The following is a 21,360-nucleotide window of genomic DNA, read 5'->3' on the forward strand; positions in this document are numbered from 1 at the left end:
GTTTTGTTTTTTGTTGTTGTTTGTTTTTCAGAGAACTTTAATGCAGAAAATACACGAAAAGATTTGTATAAAATTTCTGGTGTTTTGAACGAATTGGAAATTGAGTACTCATAGGGAACAAGTTTTCCATTAGTTGTATACGTGTGACTTAATTCATAACAATGATTGCGATAACTATTTACTCTATGAAAGTCTGATTATGGTTAATACGGAAAGATACAGATTGAATCTTGTCCAATTAGATTGGAGGGCACTGGACTTTTAGGCAGATAAAACCTTGCACCTCTCAAAATGCACTTGCCGCCCGTGGGCCTAACACGCGGTGCTAATGAAGTTCGTGGCAAATGACAAGTAAAGCAAGCGAGCGATAACGAAAGTATTAGGACCAAAATTACGCTGTTATGTTTTTTTCAGTATCTAATGTGCATGACTCTGAGTGAAGACAACAAAGTGAATAGGAACGCTGAATAATCCCCTCCTAAATGGCCTGTAAAAGTCCTTTGAAATTGTCAGAAGAAAATAATACATACAGTATACCCTTAATGAAATAATACAGTATACCCTTAATGAAATAATACAGTATACCCTTAATGAAAGTCAATTCTTACCTTTTTATAGACCTCTGAGCAATTTCCACAGCACACAGAATTGTATCAACTTTAAACCAAGCATTTAAGGCCCAACAGCAACTGTTCCTTCCACTCTGGCTTCACAGGTTCCAGGCACCTGGCTTGAGCCTCTACTTATCCACACACAGTACAACTGCTTATCCACACAGTTCCAGAATTCAGGCTGTGGTTTGCCCGCCTCTGTGTTATCTGCATCTAGCAAAATGTCTGCGAAACCAAGCACTCAACACAGAACATGTATCAAATAAAAAGATGAAGGAAGAGATGGAAAGGAGACCTGCAAGTTTTTGTTTTTGTTTTTCCAGAGCCTACCTCTGGAAATTAAAGACTCAAGAAATGGTGAAAAGCTGTGTCTGGGTGAGGTGTAGAGACACTGTAGAAGTAATGGCAGACACAGCTTTTTAGTTCAGCCTGATAACAAGTTCTTTAACCTTTGGAGGGGAATTTGCTTGACTTTGGCAAGACAATACTTAAGAAGGTAAAGAGGTTATTAGACAATGAATAAAATACATGGAGAAGTTTGCAACATTGAGATTTCAGTATAGTGGAGCTGTTGTGTTGGAAAGTGAGAGAGGATCTTGAAACCCTATTATTTTTTATGGTAGCTACGAGATAAGTGGAAAGAACATTGTTTGCCTTTAGACAAGTACCTCCACTCAATCCTTGTGTGCCTTACCCGTCTTTACTCTTCTTTCTAGCACTTATCACAATCTGATATTACATCGTATATCTATTTTTTATTGTCTGCCTCTCCCCACTGGAATGTAAATTCCTTGTGTATAGGGCCTTTGTTCTATTCTTTTTTTTTTTTTTTTCGAATTTCTCATTTATAGAGAAGAGGTTGGGGTGGTCATCTTGCTCCTCTTTCAAATGTGTAGAACAGTGATCTTCCTAAAATGTTATGTAATATTTTATCATTGTCACTCCCATGCCTGAGATTCTTTAGCAGTTCCCATCAAACAGGATGAATTTCAAAACTCTTGGCATAACATGCAAGCCTATTATTATTGGGCCACTGCTTCACCTCCAGCCTGACCCCCACTTAAGCCAGGTTCTGAACAGTCTGCCAGGATCTCTAACTTTTCTATGTCTTTGAAGGTCTATGTTGTTCCTTGTGTTTAGAATATTAAGTCGATTTTTCAAGTGTGATAAATGAGTCAACTAAAATCACACCTTTTAATGAAATCCTTCCCTCATCTACTCTGTCCCAATGGAGAATTAAATGTTTTTGCCTCCATGCTGACATAGTGCTTTGTACATAGACCTGTTAAAGTGAGTAGCCCATTGATTTGGTTTTGTGCATTTGCAGTGGCAGAGTTGAGGGTTAGCCTGAGGGAAATTAGTTCCAGCCATTATCTCAATCAGGGCCCCTTCCCTGTTCTTTAGTATTTTCTGATCTAAGGTACTAAGAGATTATAAAGTCTAGACAAATCTCATTCACCACCTAGACCCTTCTCCAGACACCCTTCCAACCAGATTGCTACTCCCAAGCTTCTCTTTTATAGGAATTCTGAAGCCACCATCATGGACCTGCTCCCACTGAGCAATAAATTTGTACTACCTGACACTCAATGAATATTTTGAGTTAATTTGTTGATTTGTCCATGAATTAATTCATCCATCCTTTCATATATTCACTCAACTAATATCTATCTGCTTTGCCTCTCCCAATCCTATATCTTTGTTTCTCCTCAGAACATCTCCCTCAGGATGAAAAGTTTTGCAACCTCAGTCGCATATTCCTGCCTAATTTCCCCATTCTTGTCTTTAATCACACATTTTTCAACAAAGATCAAGCATATAATCTCATATCTATCAACGACTCCTTTCTCCTACTTGCCCCAGTGGTCCTAATAATTCTTCTTACCTCATAATTCTTAGATCTGTCCAACTAGGATCCCAGTTTATGGCCTAAACATATAATTTCAGGATTATAATATTGCTTTTTTTTTAACTGTTTTTACTGAGTGCTAGATGTTTTAATAGATGATCTCATTTATTCCTCACAATGGTTCTAAGATGAAGTACTTTTCCTGGATTTACAAATAAGCAATGTGAAGCTTAAAGAGTAAACTAGGGAACTTTACTGTAGTCATGTGTAACCCAAAACTAATCTATTTAAGCTGCATTCATTCATCAACATTTAATGAGCTCTGCCCTGTGGGGTATGGTTTTCATTGGTAGATTTATTCTTGAACATTGTAAGAAAAATTCAATATAAAGGGTCCTATGAAAACTCACTATTTACTATAGTTAATCATTTAGTAAAATAAAGTATCCATCTGTAATCCAAATTACTAAAGTTAATGCAGTGCACCTAGTTTTGGAGTCAAATTGGTGAGGATTGAAATACTGCTTTGCCACTGTGCAACTTAAGATCTGCCCCCAAAATGCTTAACTTTGCCGTGTCTTCATCAGTAAGATGAGAAGAAAAACACCAACATCAAAGTCCAGTAAATGATAAATATTATTACCTAGTGCCTAGCACAAATGCTGGCACATAGTAGGTATTTAATTGGTGTTTATTACATGAATACATGAATACATTACATTAATTGAAAAATCACATGGTTTCTTTTTTTTTTTCTGAAATACATGAGCTAGTTTAAAGTTTGTCATTTAAAAATTGTGGGGTATGAGGGTTCTGAGAGACATTTGAAACATTACCCAACATGATAACTATTTCACTGGATTCATTTAAAGAAAGGCAGTCTTTGAGATTGTTTTAGCTTTTTAGTCCTGTGTTGCTAAAAGATCCCATGATGGACTTTTCAGCAGTTAATAGATGGTAAAAGAAAAATTTTTTAAGGATTATTTCATCCCATCATTAGTTCAGATACAATAAAAATATATAGCTAATAACATCCCCCAGGACCCTCACGAAATCTACTACCTTTGCATTCAGACCTACTCCACAAAATTATACAATTGTATTAACTAAGAGGTGCTTTTAATCCTTTAACAGACCAAAGGCTTTATCTGTACATATAGTTACACGCTTTCCAGTGAGCTGTGCAGAGCTCCTACCATTTAGGACCAAGCCAACTCCTTTTCGGATGAGAAAATTGAGCCCCTTCAAGTTAAAATGAAAAGAGAGGGGCAACATAGTATAACAGAGGCTGATTGCTAAGGTTTGAATCCTGACCCTACAACTTCTTAGCTGTGTGACTGGCAAGCCACTCAACCTCTGTGCCTCAGTTTCCTTTGCTGCAAAATGAGAGTAATTGTACTTGCCTCATGGGCTTGTGAGGTATATGTAAGTTAATATCAATTCATGGAAACTGCTTAAACAATGAGTGTGTACATACTATAAATATTCAGAAAATGTTAGCCATAGAAACATTGGTTTCTCAGGTTTAAGTAAAACAACATGTTATAAAACCATGAATACTTCCCATCCCCTCCAAAAAAAACACCACTTTTTCACTGAAATGGGTTTCCTAGCCCACATTAAAAGTATGAGACTACAGTCCACCAGCAATAATTTAATGTTATATTTCTCAAAGTGTGGTTCCAAGATCATTGCATCAGAATCACCGGAAATCTTCTCTATATGCAAATATCTGGTCTATACCTCTCAGACCTACTGAATCAGAAGTTCTTAGACAAGTCCAATAATCTGCATTTTTAATATGCACCTGAATGATTCTTTTCAATACCAAAGTCTGAGATTCCTACTGTGTTCAAGGCACAAGTTTTCTTTAACTTTTGTAGGACAGCTCTTAACTATTATTTGTAATTGGAATACAAAAATCTATTTTTGAAAAAACCCACCCATGTATGGTAGAAATTGTTTGCTTATATTTCAAAGCAGATTCATGGAGAGAAAACAAGTCTTTAGAAGCTCAAAGCTACAAAGATAATTGAAACTGACAGCCTTGAGGAGCCAAAAGGGATAGTGACTGATTGTTATGCTTTAGGCCTTTTTGGAGAAAGAACATAATCACAAATTTAGAAAATTAATCCAGTTCAAATTCATCACCAGGGCTACTCATGGGCATGATTAAATGCTCTACTTTTCTTGATCACTGGATTAAGGAAATTTTTCTTAAACTCCCTATTCTAGTAAGCTAATATAACTGAAAAATTTAAATCCTCGAAGTGTACTATGGATAAAACAGAATTTTGACCTAAATTTGTAAGCTTCGTTGTCAGCCCTCATATGATACTGGTAGAAATGTAAATTGGTACAATCTCTTGGAAGGACAATTTGCAGTATTTATCAAAATTACAAATTTCCAGAGTTTTTGATGCAAAAATTCCACTTCTAAGCGATTATCCTACAAATATGCTCATTCATAAACAAAATAAAGTTTGGAGACATTTCATTGCAGAATTGTTTGATTTAAAAAAAAAGAGATTAGAAACAACCAATGAGGACATGTTAAATAGATTATGGTACATCTATATTGTATAATACTAGTCAGCTAACTATATACTTACTAATATGTAGTGAAATCCAAAATATTTTAATGGAAAAAAATGTTTCACTAAAAGGAATCAGACATCCTTAGAGAAATGACTAACACCAGGGCTGGGGTTGAGAAAGTATGAGAAGAGCCTGGAATATCTTTTTCGTGCCGGAAAGTAAACAAGTGCTTAAAAATGTTGGGAACATGTTTAAAGGACTCAGGAGCCGGCTTGAAGGGCTCCCACTGGCTGAATCTGGAACAGTGGATTATAAACCATTGAATAAAAAAAGAATCCATGAGCCCATACTGATACTTAAAATATAGGGAGGAGAAGGAATGACAGAGTTAGGAAATTGCCATTTTGCAACCATGATAGTAATAATCGATTCAGGCAATAATCATCAGTAAGTGTTAAAACCATTGAGCAGGGCTTCCCTGGTGGTGCAGTGGTTGAGAGTCAGCCTGCTGATGCAGGGGACACGGGTTCGTGCCCCAGTCCGGGAGGATCCCACGTGCCGCGGAGCGGCTGGGCCTGTGAGCCACGGCTGCTGAGCCTGCGCGTCTGGAGACTGTGCTCCACAGCGGGAGAGGCCACAACAGTGAGAGGCCCGCGTACCGCAAAAAAAAAAAAACCATTGAGCAAAAGTCTCATGGGGAGCACAGTCTCAAAGTATCTCCTCATAAGCAAATAAGAAGAGATAAATGGCAGCTTTACAGTGGAGACACCTATGAAAATCACCAAAACTTGCACAAACTAGTATCACTGAGATTCCCTTAGGTAATTCACTGGGGAAGCAACATCACTTCTACGGTGTGCCTACCAAAAATTCATAACCTGAATCTCTCCATGAGGAAAGAATCAGAAAAATCCATATTGAAGCATGTCCAATAAAAACAAAAGTCATGGACTTCCCTGGTGGTGCAGTGGTTAAGAATCGGCCTGCCATTGCAGGGGACACAGGTTCGAGCCCTTGTCTGGGAAGATCCCATATGCCGTGGAGCAACTAAGGCCGTGCGCCACAACTACTGAAGCCCGCATGCCTAGAGCCCATGCTCTGTCACAAGAGGAGCCACTGCAATGAGAAGCCTGCGCACCACAATGAAGAGTAGCCCCCGCTCGCTGCAACTACAGAAAGCCCATGTGCAGCAAGGAAGACCCAATGCAGCCAAAAATTAATTAATTAATTAAAAAAAAAAAGTCAAACAACAAACTGGCCTATATTCTTCAAATGACAAGGTCATGAGGAACAAAGGAAAGCAGAGGAACTGTTTCAGAATAAAGAAGATACAAGAGCCATGACAACTAAATGCATGCATGATCATGGATCAGTACATTTTGGAAACAATAAATTTTGCTTTAACTCATACAACTCAATATCAAAAGCACAAACAACTTGATTAAAATATGGGCAGAAGACTTGAAAATACATTTTTCTAAAGAAGACATACAGATGGCTAACAGGCACATGAAAACATTTTCAGCATTGAATAATTATTAGTGAAATGCAAATCAAAGCCACAATGAGATATGACCTCACACTTATCAGAATGGCTACCATCAAAAAGTCTATAGAGGTTGGCGAGGAAGTGGGGAAAAGGGTACCCTTGTATGCTGTTGGTGGAAATGTAATTTTGTGTAGACACTATGGAAAACAGTATGGAGGTTTCTCAAAAAACTAAAAATAGAACTACCACGTGATCCAGCAATTCCCCTTTTGGGTGTGTATCCAAAATAAACCAAAAATACTAACTCAAAAAGATACACGCACTCCAACATTCATAGCAGTATTATTTACAGTAGCCAAGATATGGAAGTAACCCAAGTGTCCATCAACAGATGAATGGATAAAGAAGATGTAGTATATAAGATGTAATATATATATACATATACATATACACAATGCAATATTACTTAGTCATTAAAAAGAATGAAATTGTGCCATTTGCAATAACATGGATGGACCTAGAGGGTATTATGCTTAGTGAAATGTCAGACAGAAAGACAATACTCTATGTTATCAATTATATGAGGAATCTAAAAAATAACACAAATATATATAACAAAACAGAAACAGACCCACAGATATAGAGAACAAAGTGCTTAAAGTGGTTACTAGTAGGGAGAGGGAAAAGGGTAGGGGCAAGATAGGGGTATGGGATTAAGAGATACAAACTACTATGTATAAAAGAAATAAGCAGCAAAGATGTACAGCACAGTGAAATATAACCATTATTTTGTAATAACTTTAAATGGAGTATAATCTACAAAAATATTGAATCACTATGCTGTACAACTGAAACTAATATTATATTGTAAATCAACTATACTTCAATTAAAAACATTTTTTTTGCTTTAAAGGAGTAGTGAAATATGAACAAAGATATGTTACAACAAATACGTTGATAATTGTATTGTAGTTATGTAAGAAAATCAGAATGAGAAATTCTCACAAATTTAGGGAAAGATCGATTTTTCTGTAGCCATAGAACAAAGTCACAATCAGAACACATTCAGTTGATAGGCACAACTCATCTCCGTGAACCTGCTTTTGTAAGCCAACTGATCATCATTAGCCTCTTGCGTATTACAGTCAGCTGATCAGGCATGAATTCACTCCAGAAAAGATGCCTTTGAGTACCAACCAGTCAACAATAGTCACTCAAGTAACCAAGCTTTGAAGGATCACGCCAACCCTTTTATGCCTCTCAAAGCCCACCCATCCTGAGCTCCATGCCTCCCAAAAACCCTGGGTCCAGTAGTTGGCTTTGCTCAGACTCTGCCTGACCAGCATAGTTCTAGATTACTATAGTAAGCAGTAAATTTCAGCTTTGTCTTTTTATTTCAGATATCAATGGCAGTCTCATTATCCTTTGGTAATTCTGGAATTTCCACCAAGATTGTTTTAAAAACTCGTTTGGCAGTATTCCAGGTAAGCTCTGGGCCAACAGGTACACTTACTGGTCCAAACTTTGCCATTAGGTCAGCTGCCAGGTGAGTCAGTCTCAACCGCCTGAGCTCTACTTTCATTGAATTCTCATTACTGTGTGTATTCTTTTAGCCTGGGTTGTATAACCAAGTAGTTTATTTTTCACAAGATTATTACGCTTAGGTCTTTGTTCTAAGTAATTAGACCTTTTGGTTTGGAATAGAGCCATTTGGTAGTTACACTGAAAAGTTTAATAAGGTTAATAGACTTTTTTTTTTTTTTTTTTTTTTGCGGTACACGGGCCTCTCACTGTTGTGGCCTCTCCCATTGTGGAGCACAGGCTCCGGACGCGTAGGCTCAGCGGCCATGGCTCACGGGCCCAGCCGCTCCGCGGCATGTGGGATCCTCCCGGACCGGGGCACAAACCCGTGTCCCCTGCATCGGCAGGCGAACTCCCAACCACTGCGCCACCAGGGAAGCCCAGGTTAATAGACCTTTTGCTTTGGAGGTCTACCATTTGAAAATGTTTGCCATTAACCTGCATATTCTCCTGCTGCTTACTTTGGTTTTGTTTTGTTTTTCGGAAATTTTTAAATATTTACTTTTAGAATTCATTTAAAAACAATAATGAGCCCACTATATGTTAACATAAATATTATATTTTAATTACAACAAGATTTTATGAAAAAGATTAGAAGCATGGCATTATGTTTTACTTTTTTGTCTGGTTTAATAGAAGACTGCTAAGTTCTCCGAAAGGCTTCTACCTTTACTTTATTGTGCTGTGTTGTTTTGTTGAAGAGTAGGAAGAAAATCCAGCCTGGCATAGGTATGTAGTTGGAAGAAGAAGCAGTATTTTAATAGCCCTTTCAGATAATTGTGGATATTCTCCTTTTATGTAACACCAAAACTTGACAAGCAGTAGTTTCTCAAAGATTAATTGCAATGAGGAATCTGAAATCATACCAGTGAACTTTTTATACTGTTACATTAAAATACTTTGGTGTATCTTGAATGTTGAATGGATCTTTTACCCATGCATGATTTTGTATTAGTATGCATTGGTCATTTGAAAAATATTGTCATTGAATAATGTGCGTCTTCCAAATGTTGGCACATTTCGTTATACGTTACCAAAGATCACCTTTGTTAATATCACTACTAATCTCATCAGAAAGTTCTTTCTATTGGTATATACTTAGTGGAATTCCTGGGTCACAGGAAATGAGAACATTTCACTTTATAAGGCTATGACAACTTGTTTTCCAAAGTACTATTCCTAATTTACAATCCTACAAGCAATCTTATAGGAGAGCTCAACATTTTTTCCAGCATTTGATAGTTTTGAACATTGGCATAAAAGAGTAACTTGTGGTGGTCTTGATCTGCATTTTTCTTTCTTTTTTTAAAAAATAAATTTATTTATTTATTTTTGGCTGCGTTGGGTCTTCGTTGCTGTGCACAGGCTTTCTCTAGTTGTGGTGAGCGGTTGCTACTATTCTTTGCAGTGTGCGGGCTTCTCGTTGTGGTGGCTTCTCTTGTTGCGGAGCATGGGCTCTAGGCGTGCAGGCTTCAGTTGTTGTGGCACACGGGCTCAGTAGTTGTGGCTCACGGGCTCTAGAGTGCAGGCTCAGTACTTGTGTGCACAGGCTTAGTTGCTCCACGGCATGTGGGACCTTCCTAGACCAGGGGTCAAACCCATATCCCCTGCATTGGCAGGCGGATTCTTAACCACTGCACCACCCGGGAAGCCCCTGCATTTTTCTGAAAATGAATTTGAGCAACTTTTCATATTTATTCTATTTTGTGAAATAGATGTTGTGGCTTTCATTTCTCCCTTTTTTTCTAACAGCTTTATTGAAATAATTTACATTCCTTACAATTTACCCATTTGAAAGGTACAATTCAGTGGTTTTAGTATATTCACAAATTTGTGCAACCATCACCAAAATCCATTTTAGAACATTTCATCACCCCCAAAAAAACTCTATACTTTTTAACTATCACCCCACTCTCCCCCAAACACTCCCCTCTCACTCCCAAACAACCACTAATATAATTTTTGTCTCCATAGATTTGTCTATTGTGGACATTTTATTCAAATGGAATCACATAATACATGACCTTTTGTGACAGGCTTCTGGCACTTAGCATTTTGTTTTCTAGGTTCATCCATATTATATAGCATGTGTTAGTACTTCATTCCCTTTTATGGCCAAATAATGTTCCATTGGATGGATATACCACCTTTTGCTTATGCATTTATCAGTTGATACATATTTGAAGTTAAATTAAAATCCTAGTGTATCAGTTACATCTCAATAAAAAAAATCCTGGTCTAGAGCTAAATTAAGGGCCATACAGGCATGCCTTGGAGATATCGCAGGTTTGGTTCCAGACACCACAGTAGAGTGAACATTGCAATAAAGCAAGTCACATGAATTTTTTGGTTTCCCAGTCCATTTAAGGTTATAATTACACTATACTGCAGTCTATTAAGTGTGCAATAGCATTATATCTTTTAAAAATGCACATCCTTAATTAAAAATCAATGCTGTTGAAAGAATGGTGCCAATAGACTTGCTCACTGCAGGATTGCCACGAACCTTCAATTTGTAAAAAATGCATTATCTGCAAAGCTCAGTAAAGTGAAGTGCAATAAAATGAGGTATGCCTGTAATTAAAGAATTTCCTAATCTCCAGCAATACAGGCAAATTTTTGCTATAGAATCTGGAACTCTTAAAGATACTTATTATCATGAGCTACAGATCTGTACCAACTAATTTAGTTACTTATAAGCCCTTCCGAAGGGAAAAATGTCTAAAATCATCAAGGCATGAAAGAGGAGATTTTTAAAAACTCAACTGTGAAAATTTTTTAAATATAAAAAGAAAAAATATAAAGCAATGAATAGAAGCCTCTATTTTAAGGGTAGTCTGGACAAAGCTTCAATGTTGTAACTTAAACAGACTTCAGGAAACTTTCAAAAAGTATTCTGGGTTACATTCAGTATCTGGAATTAAAGAAGCCTTGTCTTCTCTTTTTTGTAGATTTAATAAAAAATAAACTAATTAAAATGTAAAATTGCTAGTTTAGAAAATATCTAATATGTGGCTCAACGTTTCCAGATAGCTTTAAAAAGTAAATAGGCTAGAAATTGGTATATCGTATGGCTCTGTAGATGAAATACCCCAAAGTGTCTCTGTTCTCTAAGATGTGAGAGTCTACAGATAAGGATACGTATAAATGTAGTGAATAGAAGGACCACTAAAGAAGCTATGTACCATGCCAGCTAAGAAACAGGACAGCTATTCAAAAATCTATCCAGTGATATGGCTCCAATGTAAACAAGAGCACCCAACAATTACCAATCCTTTTTCTATTTCCCTATATTTTATATAGTTATCACTTTATCATTAGTTCCACCTCTAGATCAGAGTAAAAGATTGTCTAAAAAGCAAGAAGAAAGGCAAATTGACTTCTCATGAAAAAAGAAAACAAAAAATTTTGTATTAAAGTAAAAATGATAGTGCCAGGTTGGTTTTTTTAAAAGAAGACAAGAAAAATTTGAGTGTATATAGTAAATTGTGGAGGACTTGAGAAGAAATAAACTTTATTTACCTTGGTTTAATAGAACCACTTAGGTAGTCAAAATCTCTAACAATTCAGTGTCTCAACTATAACTGATATTTTGAGATCATTATCAGAGGGATATTCTTTATTCTCTGTGATACAACACTGGGAAGAAAATAATCAACAGAGCAAGCCTGAACTGCTCTCCTTGGAAAAGCCTGTTTGCAAGGTTGAGCGTTGACTGGCGTCCAGGAACTTAAATTTCAGGAGGGTTCCCAACATCAACTGATGAGAGTGACTCACTAAACTGTTTGTACAAACCATATGGTTTCTGCTGAACCTTGCTTTTCCTTCTGTGTGTCTGGAATTTGGGTACATGCCAGACAGTGGGGCCTATGTGATTAGCCCCCAATAGAAACCCAGGGTACTGAGTCTCAAGCTTCTGTGGTTAGCAACATTTCACACAACATTTCATACGTGTTGTCACAGCTCATCACTAGGGAAATTAAGCATGTCCTGTATGACTCCATTGGGAGAGGACCCTTGAAAGCTTACATCTGGTTTCCCACAGACTATGTCTAAGTGCCTTTTCCCTTTGCTGATTTTGTTCTAGATTGTCTATATCCCTTAGCCATGAATACAACTATATGCTGAGTCCTCTCAGTCCTAGTGAATCATTTTACCTGGGGTGGTCTTGGGGATCTGTAACCCAAACATCTATAAATGTAGTAAGAAAGATCTACTTTTAGACAAAAATATACTGCAGCTCTTATACTTGATTGGATTATAGTTCATCTAGATATGGGAATGTATGTGGTTCTAGAAAGTACCAAAAAGATAGCTATGGTACCAGAATTCTTATGGATGAAAGATTCCACCGATATAGGCAGATTAACTTGGAGCAGAGTCCATAAGATTACAGATTGATTTTTTTTTTCCTTAATTGCATTATTTATTTAGTTATGTATTTATTTTGTACAAACATGAAAATGTTAGGCCATGCTCTATGGATTTTAACTCACTAAAACACCATTGCCTATAAAACCTAGCTCTTAAAGAAGCAAAATAAATAAATCTCTGTGCTGCTGAGTAATTACAGGCCTCAACTAATAAGTCAAAATAGCCTCAGATCTTCTACTAGGCCTTTCAGTCTAATGGTGGCACACGTACTCAATCACTATTGCTAGCAGAAACCACTCGTTTTTTTATTGATTGATTAACTAATTATGAATTATCATCATTTTCTCCTTCTCATGTAACCAAATACTGGTGTAGCACTCTTAATCCAGCAACTCCATAACCCTGTGAAGGAGAATCCCGTACTTGTGTTCCTGTAATTCAAGAAGACAACCATGATCAGAACAGAATTTTTGACACTATAGTATCAAATCCTTACTCAATATTGTTTGTTGAAGGGTTTTATGTTAAAAATATGAAAAAATATCAGGCTAATATACAAAAAACTGTCCTGTTTCTCTTATAAAATTTCTTACCAAAAGCCAAATTGTTCACATATCTGAACCATGGTTCTTTCTAGGGTGTATTAAATTGTTAGTATAAATGTGTGTGTGTGTATATATATATATATATATATATATTACACTAAGATTAGTAGCTTTTAGAATAATTCACTTCTTTAAAAGGATATACAAATGCAAAGATTTCTAAGGTATCCTGTAAAATTGAATAACAAACACATCAATTACCTGGTGTCTTCACGTTAAAACAATTGTTGTCATAAAGCCAGACACTCATAGTAGAAGAGACATTACAGAAGTTAGTATACTATACTATAATCATTATGGAAATACTTTGCATATACAGAAATACATTAACAGATTGTCATGCTAAACAGATTTCTCTGATTAAAATCATTATACAGGGACATCATTAAAACATCAAAAACAAAAATAGTAACAATAAATTGATGTAGAAGTTCAAAGATTTCATCATAGATGGGCAAAATCTGGATACCCGAATTCTGAAGATAAACACTGGGAATGATTAAGTTATAAGATCTATGAGGATAAAATCTGGCAAATCCACAATGGCCACCTGATAAGCACCCAGTAACACCCCAAATGAACACTTGCGGAAATCTTCCATCAAACGACCCATCCACAGTCAGGATAAATTGACCACAACACCATTATGAGAACACTCCCAGGAACAGAGGATTTAGCCAGTTCATGCCCTATCTGAAAACCAATTAACCTGGAAAAATTGTAAAAATAAGGCAAAGACTAAGATCATGCCCTAAAAGGTCCTTTGAGATCACTGAATGAATTGTAGCAATTGCTTCCCTCTATCATTTATGAATGTATACTATTAATAGTACATTTGTTACCTGGGGTAGGTTAAAACATTTGCTTGTTGAAAAGCCACAGCATTCACCATGGTTAAAATATTTACCATTAGATCTTGTATTTCCTGTGTAGAACATTTTGTCTTGTTTATCCAGCAGTATGGGGATACATTTAATTAGAAGTTATTCATGATTTTTAGTAACACAGGATTTTGCTTACTCTAAAACCTTATTGTCTGTATCACTGACAATCCTCTAGAAAAATATAAAGGACCTTGACACAACTGAAAAGTTACATCTATTGGAGATCCTAAAATGACATTCTCCAGAGACCCTCCAGGAATTGATGGTTCCTGAAAGTGGACTGCTGATTCAAGATACCAAGAATAAGCTGGTAACTACACACTGTGAAATGTGTTTTCACAAGACCATTGGGGGAGTTCCCTGGTGGCCTAGCAGTTAGGATTTCGGGCTTTCACCGCCGTGGCCCAGGTTCAGTCCCTGGTTGGGGAACTGAGATCCTGTGAGCCGCATGGCTTAAAAAAAATAAAATAAAATAATTCCCAAAACTGCTGGAACAATATTCTTCTATATAACACACTTAAGAAAAGTACTTTTATATAATTATGCTTTTTATTCTTTAGTGATTTAAAGTTGTGTACTTTTGACTCAGTCTATTATGTTACCCTAACCAATAATAATGATGTGCTTATATGTAAGCTTTACCAAAAACAGTCACCACCTCTCCTCAATAAAGCTGGAAAAGAATAAAATTAAATAAATAAATAAATATTTTTTTTAATGCTGGAAAAGAAAAAAATTAAAAATAAAACCGATCACTTTTCTAATTCTGTAATTGAGCTCTCCTAAGCTTGGCTAATACAGCCAGTTTGAAAAATAATTGAAGGTATGTTACATAATAAAACTATAATAATTTATATTATATATTATAAAATATATTTTGTATATCAATAATTGTATTAAAGTAATAACTATATATCAGTTAACAATATTTAAGATAGTATATTATATAAAATTATATTACTATATTATCTATAATATATAAATGAAGGAAAATATTCTTTTGCTGCAAGAGAGGGATATAACTATTCTTGGGCTGTAGCAGTAATTGTTTCTCATCACTACACCCAAAGACAGTATTTCTATAACTTCAAGATTGATTGTACCTTTTGGGCACCTCCTGGATTCTTTTTCCTATGTGACAATCAGTCTCTTCAGTGCTGATCCAGAACCAAGGCTGTACAAGTGTTCTGTAGGGCTTTCTGTGAGATCATTCCATGAGTTTAACTCCCCAACACTCTCAATGAACTACATTTCTGTTTTTTTTTTCTCGGTACGCGGGCCTCTCACTGTTGTGGCCTCTCCCGTTGCAGAGCACAGGCTCCAGACGCGCAGGCTCAGCGGCCATGGCTCACGGGCCCAGCCGCTCCACGGCATGTGGGATCTTCCCGGACCGGGGCACAAACCCGTGTCCCCTGCATCGGCAGGCGGACTCCAACCACTGTGCCACCAGGGAAGCCTGAACTACTTTTCTTAAAAAAGAATCTGAAAGATAAAACCCTTTTTAGCAAAAGATTCCCCCAAATATTTTCCCCCCACCCACAAGCACAACTTGAGATGGTAATTAAAAATTTGTCCCTTCACACTGGCTGAACCCGACAGGCAATAGAATAGCATAGCCTTAATTTTTTTTGGTCAGCCAGGAGGGAGTCTGTGCCATTACTAAGACTTCTCATACAGGGAATAACACTTTGGGTGAGATAAAACAATCTATAGCCAAGTTAAAAGAAAAAACAAACTGACTAAGGTAGACTCAGGGAGTTGTTAGGCCTTGTTTTATTCCTCAGACTTGTAGAATCTTGGTTCACGGTTATGGAGTATCTTCCTTTCCCTTTTATTACCAATATTACAGGTACTTATAGTTTTACTTGTTTGTCTCACTGTTGTTCAGTGTCTGTTGTCCAAACTTTAAAATGATTCCACACAGCCACTGGGCTAACAGTGATTCAACAAATGATTCAAAGACAAAAACAAGATAAAATCACAATGATAAATGTGCAAATTGAAAATCATATCTCCATAAAGGGAACCTCGATATTCAAGAACCATGAACAACAATGGTGAAAATCTGGACTTTTGGTCCTTCTTTCAGCTTTGGCTGAATGAGGACGAAAAGAGAAGACTGAGAATAAAGGAGTCCCCACAAATGCAGGAAAACACTGCTTACTCAGAAGCCATGATACTAAGTAACCATCAGAACTGGTCTTAAACCTGTTCGGTTGATCAGCTACTTACCTCAGTGAACACCAAACTAATCAATGTCAGGTCCTCACTTCTGACAGTCAGCCAGCCAGGTATGAGCTCAGTCCAGTAAACATGACTTAGAGCGCCAGTCAACAACAGCCTCGCTAAGTCACCACACTTCAATTGCTGACGTTTATCCACGTACGCTTCTGAAAGCCTGCCAATCCCAAACATCCTATAAATAAATCTTTCTATAGTAAGCAAGAAATTCAACACTATTATATCGAGTGTTGGTCGTATCATCATTGGACAAATATCACGCTGTTTTAAAGGATTGATTTTAGAGTAAAACATGTGATGTCAAAAAAAAAAAAAGTGATGTCTGCAATTTAACTTCAGATGGTTCAGTATATTTGTTTATATCAGAGACAGAGAGGTAAAGCAAATGTGGTGAAAATATTAACAATATTTTGTGAGTACATCTAGGTGAGCATTCATTATAGTAGCCTGTAACTCTTCTGTAAGTGTTACCGAGTCCAACCTCGCCCTGCTCGCCACCCAACAGGCCAATGAGACGGAGACGAGGTGTTGAGGCAAGGAAGACGACTTTATTCGGAAAGCCGGCAGACTGAAAAGATGGCAGACTAGTGTTTCCTATAAACCATCCTATCGGGGTCTGGATGCCAGTTTCTTTTATAGAATCAGAGAGGGAGAGGTGGTGAGGAAGTAAAGTAAAAAGGCAGAATAGAGAGGGAGAGGTGGTGGGAAAGTAAAGTAAAAAGGGTCATCATTCTTACAAAACATCTCCTGGAATGACCAGCCTAGGTGAGGGGATGTGTTAATTTCTTCTTTCTAGCAGCCATTCACAGGTGGGCAGGGTCAGATTTTCTCCCTGGGAGCTGAACAGAGGCACTTTAGTTTAACATTGAGGCAGTGGGGCAGGGTTCCCTGAGGCAGGCCATTATGTATGATTATAATAACAAAAGCAATGAAAACAAAGGTTGAAGTAGAAGAAACAGACCAAACATGGAGTCCAATTTAGCTCTTCCCTGTTCTATAAGTTTAATTTTTCAAAATTAAAAAATGTAAACAAGAGTAGCGACATCAGCACAATGGTGGAATAGGAAATTCCAGGCCTTTGTTCCCCATGGAGACACTGACTTAACAACAATATAGGTGCCAAATTGCCTTTATGAGAATTCCAGAAACCAGGTAAGAGGTTGCAACATGCCAGGTGAATGCAAAGCCAAGAAGAGACATAAGGAAGCAGGTAGGAAAGTTCTTATTTGCCTGTCCTAGTTCCTCCCCATCCCCCATCCTCCCACCCCCAGTGAAGTACCTGGCACTCCCGACTCTCAATTTCTCCCTTGGGAGGGAAACAGAAAAGTGGAATGTGCATCCAACGTTCTGGCTTTTCAGAGGGCTGCCCAAGGGACTGGTTTCTGCCTTGCCTGACTCAGTGAGCTGATGGGAAAAGAATGGATGTGTACTTTGAATACCAGGTTGGCCAGCACAATAGCTTGTTACACTAGAGAGACTGCAGTACTGCAGACAGACACTAGGGAGAGACTGCAGTACTGCAGACAGACACTGAGTGAATTTACATTTAACTTCTTAAGAATCTACCTACTGTTTTCTAAAATGTCTACCATTTTGCATTCCCACCAGCAATGAATAAAATTCTAGCTGGTCATATCATCATCAAAACTTGGTGTGGTGGGACTTCCCTGTTGGTCCAGTGGCTAAGACTCCACACTCCCAATGCAGGGGGCCTGGGTTTGATCCCTGGTCAGGGAACTAGATCCCACATGCCGCAACTAAAGATCCCACATGCCACAACTCAGACCTGATGCAGCCAAATAAATAAATGTTAAAACAAACAAACAAACTTGGTGTGGTGGGGGGGTTTTCTTTCTTTTTTTAAAATTTTAGCTATTCTAGCAAATATCGAGTGGTATTAATTTGCATTTCCCTAATGGCTAACAATGTTGAGCACCTTTTCATGTGTTTATTTGCCATCCATATAACTTTTTTTAGTGAAGTGCCCAATTCTTTTGCCCATTTAAAAATTTTATTTGTCTTTTTTATTATTGAGTTTTAAGAGTTCTTTGTTCTGGATATAAGTCCTTTGGTGTATGTTTTGCAAATATTTCTATCAGTCTGTTCTTTCATTCTCTTAACAGTATTTTTGGAAGAGCAAAGTTTTATATTTTAATGAAGTCTAATGTATCATTTTCCCTTTATAGTTTATGTTTTTTAAGTCCTATTTAGGAAATATTTGCTTACTCCATAGTTACTAAGATTTTCTCCTATATTTTCTTCCAGAAATTTCATAGGTTTTATTTTGACCTTTAGGTCAGTTAATATGAGCTAATTTTCTAAATGGTATAAGGCAATGGTCTTTCTTCCTTCCTTTTTTCTTTCTTTCTTTTGCATATGGATATCCAATTGTTCTAGCATCACTCTTTAAAAGAGTATCCTTTCTCCCACTGAATTGCGTAGGCATCTTTGTGGAAATTCAATTGACTGTACGTGGGTAGGTCTATTTTTGGACTCTGTTCCATTGATCTATAGGTCTATCTTTATACCAATACCACATTCACTTGGTTACTGAAGCTTTATTTTTTTTAATATTTATTTATTTATTTGGCTGTACTGGGTCTTAGTTGTGGCATGCAGGCTCTTCGTTGCGGCATGGGTGATCTTTAGTTGCAGCGTGCGAACTCTCAGTTGTGTCATGTGGGATCTAGTTCCCTGACCAGGGATTGAACCTGGGCCCCCTGCATTGGGAGTGCGGAGTCTTAGCCCCTGGACCACCAGGGAAGTCCCATGAAGCTTTATAATAAGTTTTGAAATCAGAAAGTTTTACAAATTTCTGCTTATTTTTCAAAATTGTTGTGGCTATTCTCGTTTTTCCTTTGATTTGGCCGTGTTTCCCTGTTGCTTTGTATGCCTTGTGCTCATCTGTTGAGATCTGGGCATCTGAAAAAACGAATCAGCTTAGCTAGAGATTTGGGAACCTCTCAAACCTTTTCTGGGTATGCATCTTCTCTGGACTTGTGCAAGTGATTTCCCAGTTAAAGAGGTTTACCTCTGCTGCTTCTCAGAAGCCCATAATCTCCTCTCCCTAGTGTCTGTCTGCAGTACTGCAGTCTCTCCCTAGTGTCTGTCTGCAGTACTGCAGCTAGCAGATAAACTAGCCCAAAATTAAATTAAATTGAAAGCAGAAAGAGAAAAAGAAAAATCTTAGTTGACTAGATGAAGAGCTGTATTAAGTAGATGATCAACTGTGCTGAAGATACTGCTGTTTAGGCAGAGCATACATGTTGCTTCTCCCCATAGCAGTAACACTTTAGCTGGAACACTGATGTTTATCTAGCACTGTATTGTCCTCTATAGCACTTTTTTTTTTTTTTTTTTTGCGGTATGCAGGCCTCTCACTGTTGTGGCCTCTCCTGTTGCGGAGCACAGGCTCCGGATGCGCAGGCTCAGCAGCCATGGCTCACGGGCCCAGCCGCTCCGCGGTATGTGGGATCTTCCCGGACCGGGGCACGAACCCATGTCCCCTGCATCGGCAGGCGGACTCTCAACCACTGTGCCACCAGGGAAGCCCTATAGCACTTTTAAACTTGATTACCTGTAACTTTTAAATTGAAAAAAAAAAAAAACCAACTCGTTACAATTCTAATCATTTTTACCTTCTAACCTTGCTCTTTCTGGTTTTGCAAGAAACAGCTCATATACTGGAGCAATTTTTCCTACTTCTGCCTACAATATGTGAATAAACTGTTGATGAGGCATACTTATCAGGTATATAAACATACCTGCAAGTGATTCCTATTTACTGTAGCAGGGATAGAACTTCAAAAAGCAATATGAAAATTAGTTTTTGTACTGTATTGTACATGTAATTTTATTTTAAATGAACATCTTGACTCAGTTAAATCTAATACCATGTAACTTTTCTTTTGACATCATGAGAACTACTGTGAGGTTACTAACACTTAGGCAAGTAATAGTCCTATTTATAATTGTTTGACAGTCAAATAAGTGCTCAAAAACTGTTTTATATTTTATGAATACTGCTAAGGATGTGGCTTTCCCAGTGGAGGCCCAAGAGCCTGTGTTTTTAGGGAGTTTACTTTTATATATTGAGGTTTTGTGGGATGTGATTTCTTCTTGTGGTTTTCTTTGCTGGGCATTTGTTCAGAAGGAAATTAAATAGCTGTGGATATATATTTTAGACATTTAAAAACAGCACAAGACATGAAAACAACTTGCCTTCAAAATAAATTTTTTTTGAGGGGAATGAGTTGTAAAACATATTCTGAAAAAACTTCCTTTCCAAAAAATTTTCTTCAAAAAAATCTGAACTCAAATGTTATATTAAATAAAATATTGAATACGTACGTATGTACATGTTTAAACATTAGTCGGTTTGTTTTATTTTCAGAGAATGATATTGATATCAAGATCACATTCAATTGAAAGTAAGTAAAACTTAAAAGAAAGGAACCTCCCAAACCCACACATAAACATGACAAAGAAAAAAAAATAGAGAAAAAAACCTACAGATACATTTAAGCAGGTATTAAACTGAAAACATTCAAATGAAGTGGAATTGCTAGAACATAAAGAATACTAGAGTAGACATGCAAAAGATGCTAAATTGAATAAATAAAATCAAGTTTTTAAAAATGTTCTACAAGGTCACTTTTTTTACTAAAATTATTATTAAAAATTATCTCTCTATATAATTCTTCCTTTTCAAGAATTTCTATAGATCTTAGAATATGATCATAATGTATCCTAAATCTCAGTAGGAAGGCTTGTAACTAATTCAGTCAAATCGCTAGAAGTCATTATAACCCATCTCTGATCCTGTGTATAATATTCTCATATAATACTCTCACTACACCATTGAGATATAGGGGAATCTGGGTCAGTGGTAATAGATAACATTTAACATCATTCTAAATATTTCATACATCTAAATATTATTTTCAGGAAAATCTTAGAGGATTTATATTCATTATCATCAATAATAATACCTTATATCCTAGAGTGCATTGTAATTTTCAAGTTAACACACATTCTTCAATTTACTATTTAAATTCCATTATCAAAATTTCCAAAGGAAAAAAAAAGTTAATTCTGATAAAGACCAAAACGCCTGTGGAGGGAATATAGTCAATAATATTGTAATAACTTTGTATGGTGACAGGTGGTAACTAGACTTAAAATGGTG

At 36.9% G+C, this 21,360-nt stretch overlaps 1 long non-coding RNA gene across 1 annotated transcript in view; it reads left to right on the forward strand.

Annotated features, from left to right (window-relative positions):
• Positions 1–21,360, forward strand: part of LOC113633355 (uncharacterized) — a 91,727-nt gene that overhangs the window by 1,413 nt on the left and 68,954 nt on the right. The window contains exon 2 of the long non-coding RNA XR_003438155.1: positions 7,888–7,971. This is a non-coding gene — a long non-coding RNA (uncharacterized LOC113633355). The remainder of the gene's footprint in view (positions 1–7,887; positions 7,972–21,360) is intronic.

The sequence above is a fragment of the Aethalodelphis obliquidens genome, unplaced genomic scaffold (genome assembly GCF_003676395.1).
Source record: "Aethalodelphis obliquidens isolate GAN/ISIS:26980383/991018 unplaced genomic scaffold, ASM367639v1 scaffold2, whole genome shotgun sequence".
NCBI lineage: Eukaryota > Metazoa > Chordata > Mammalia > Artiodactyla > Delphinidae > Aethalodelphis > Aethalodelphis obliquidens.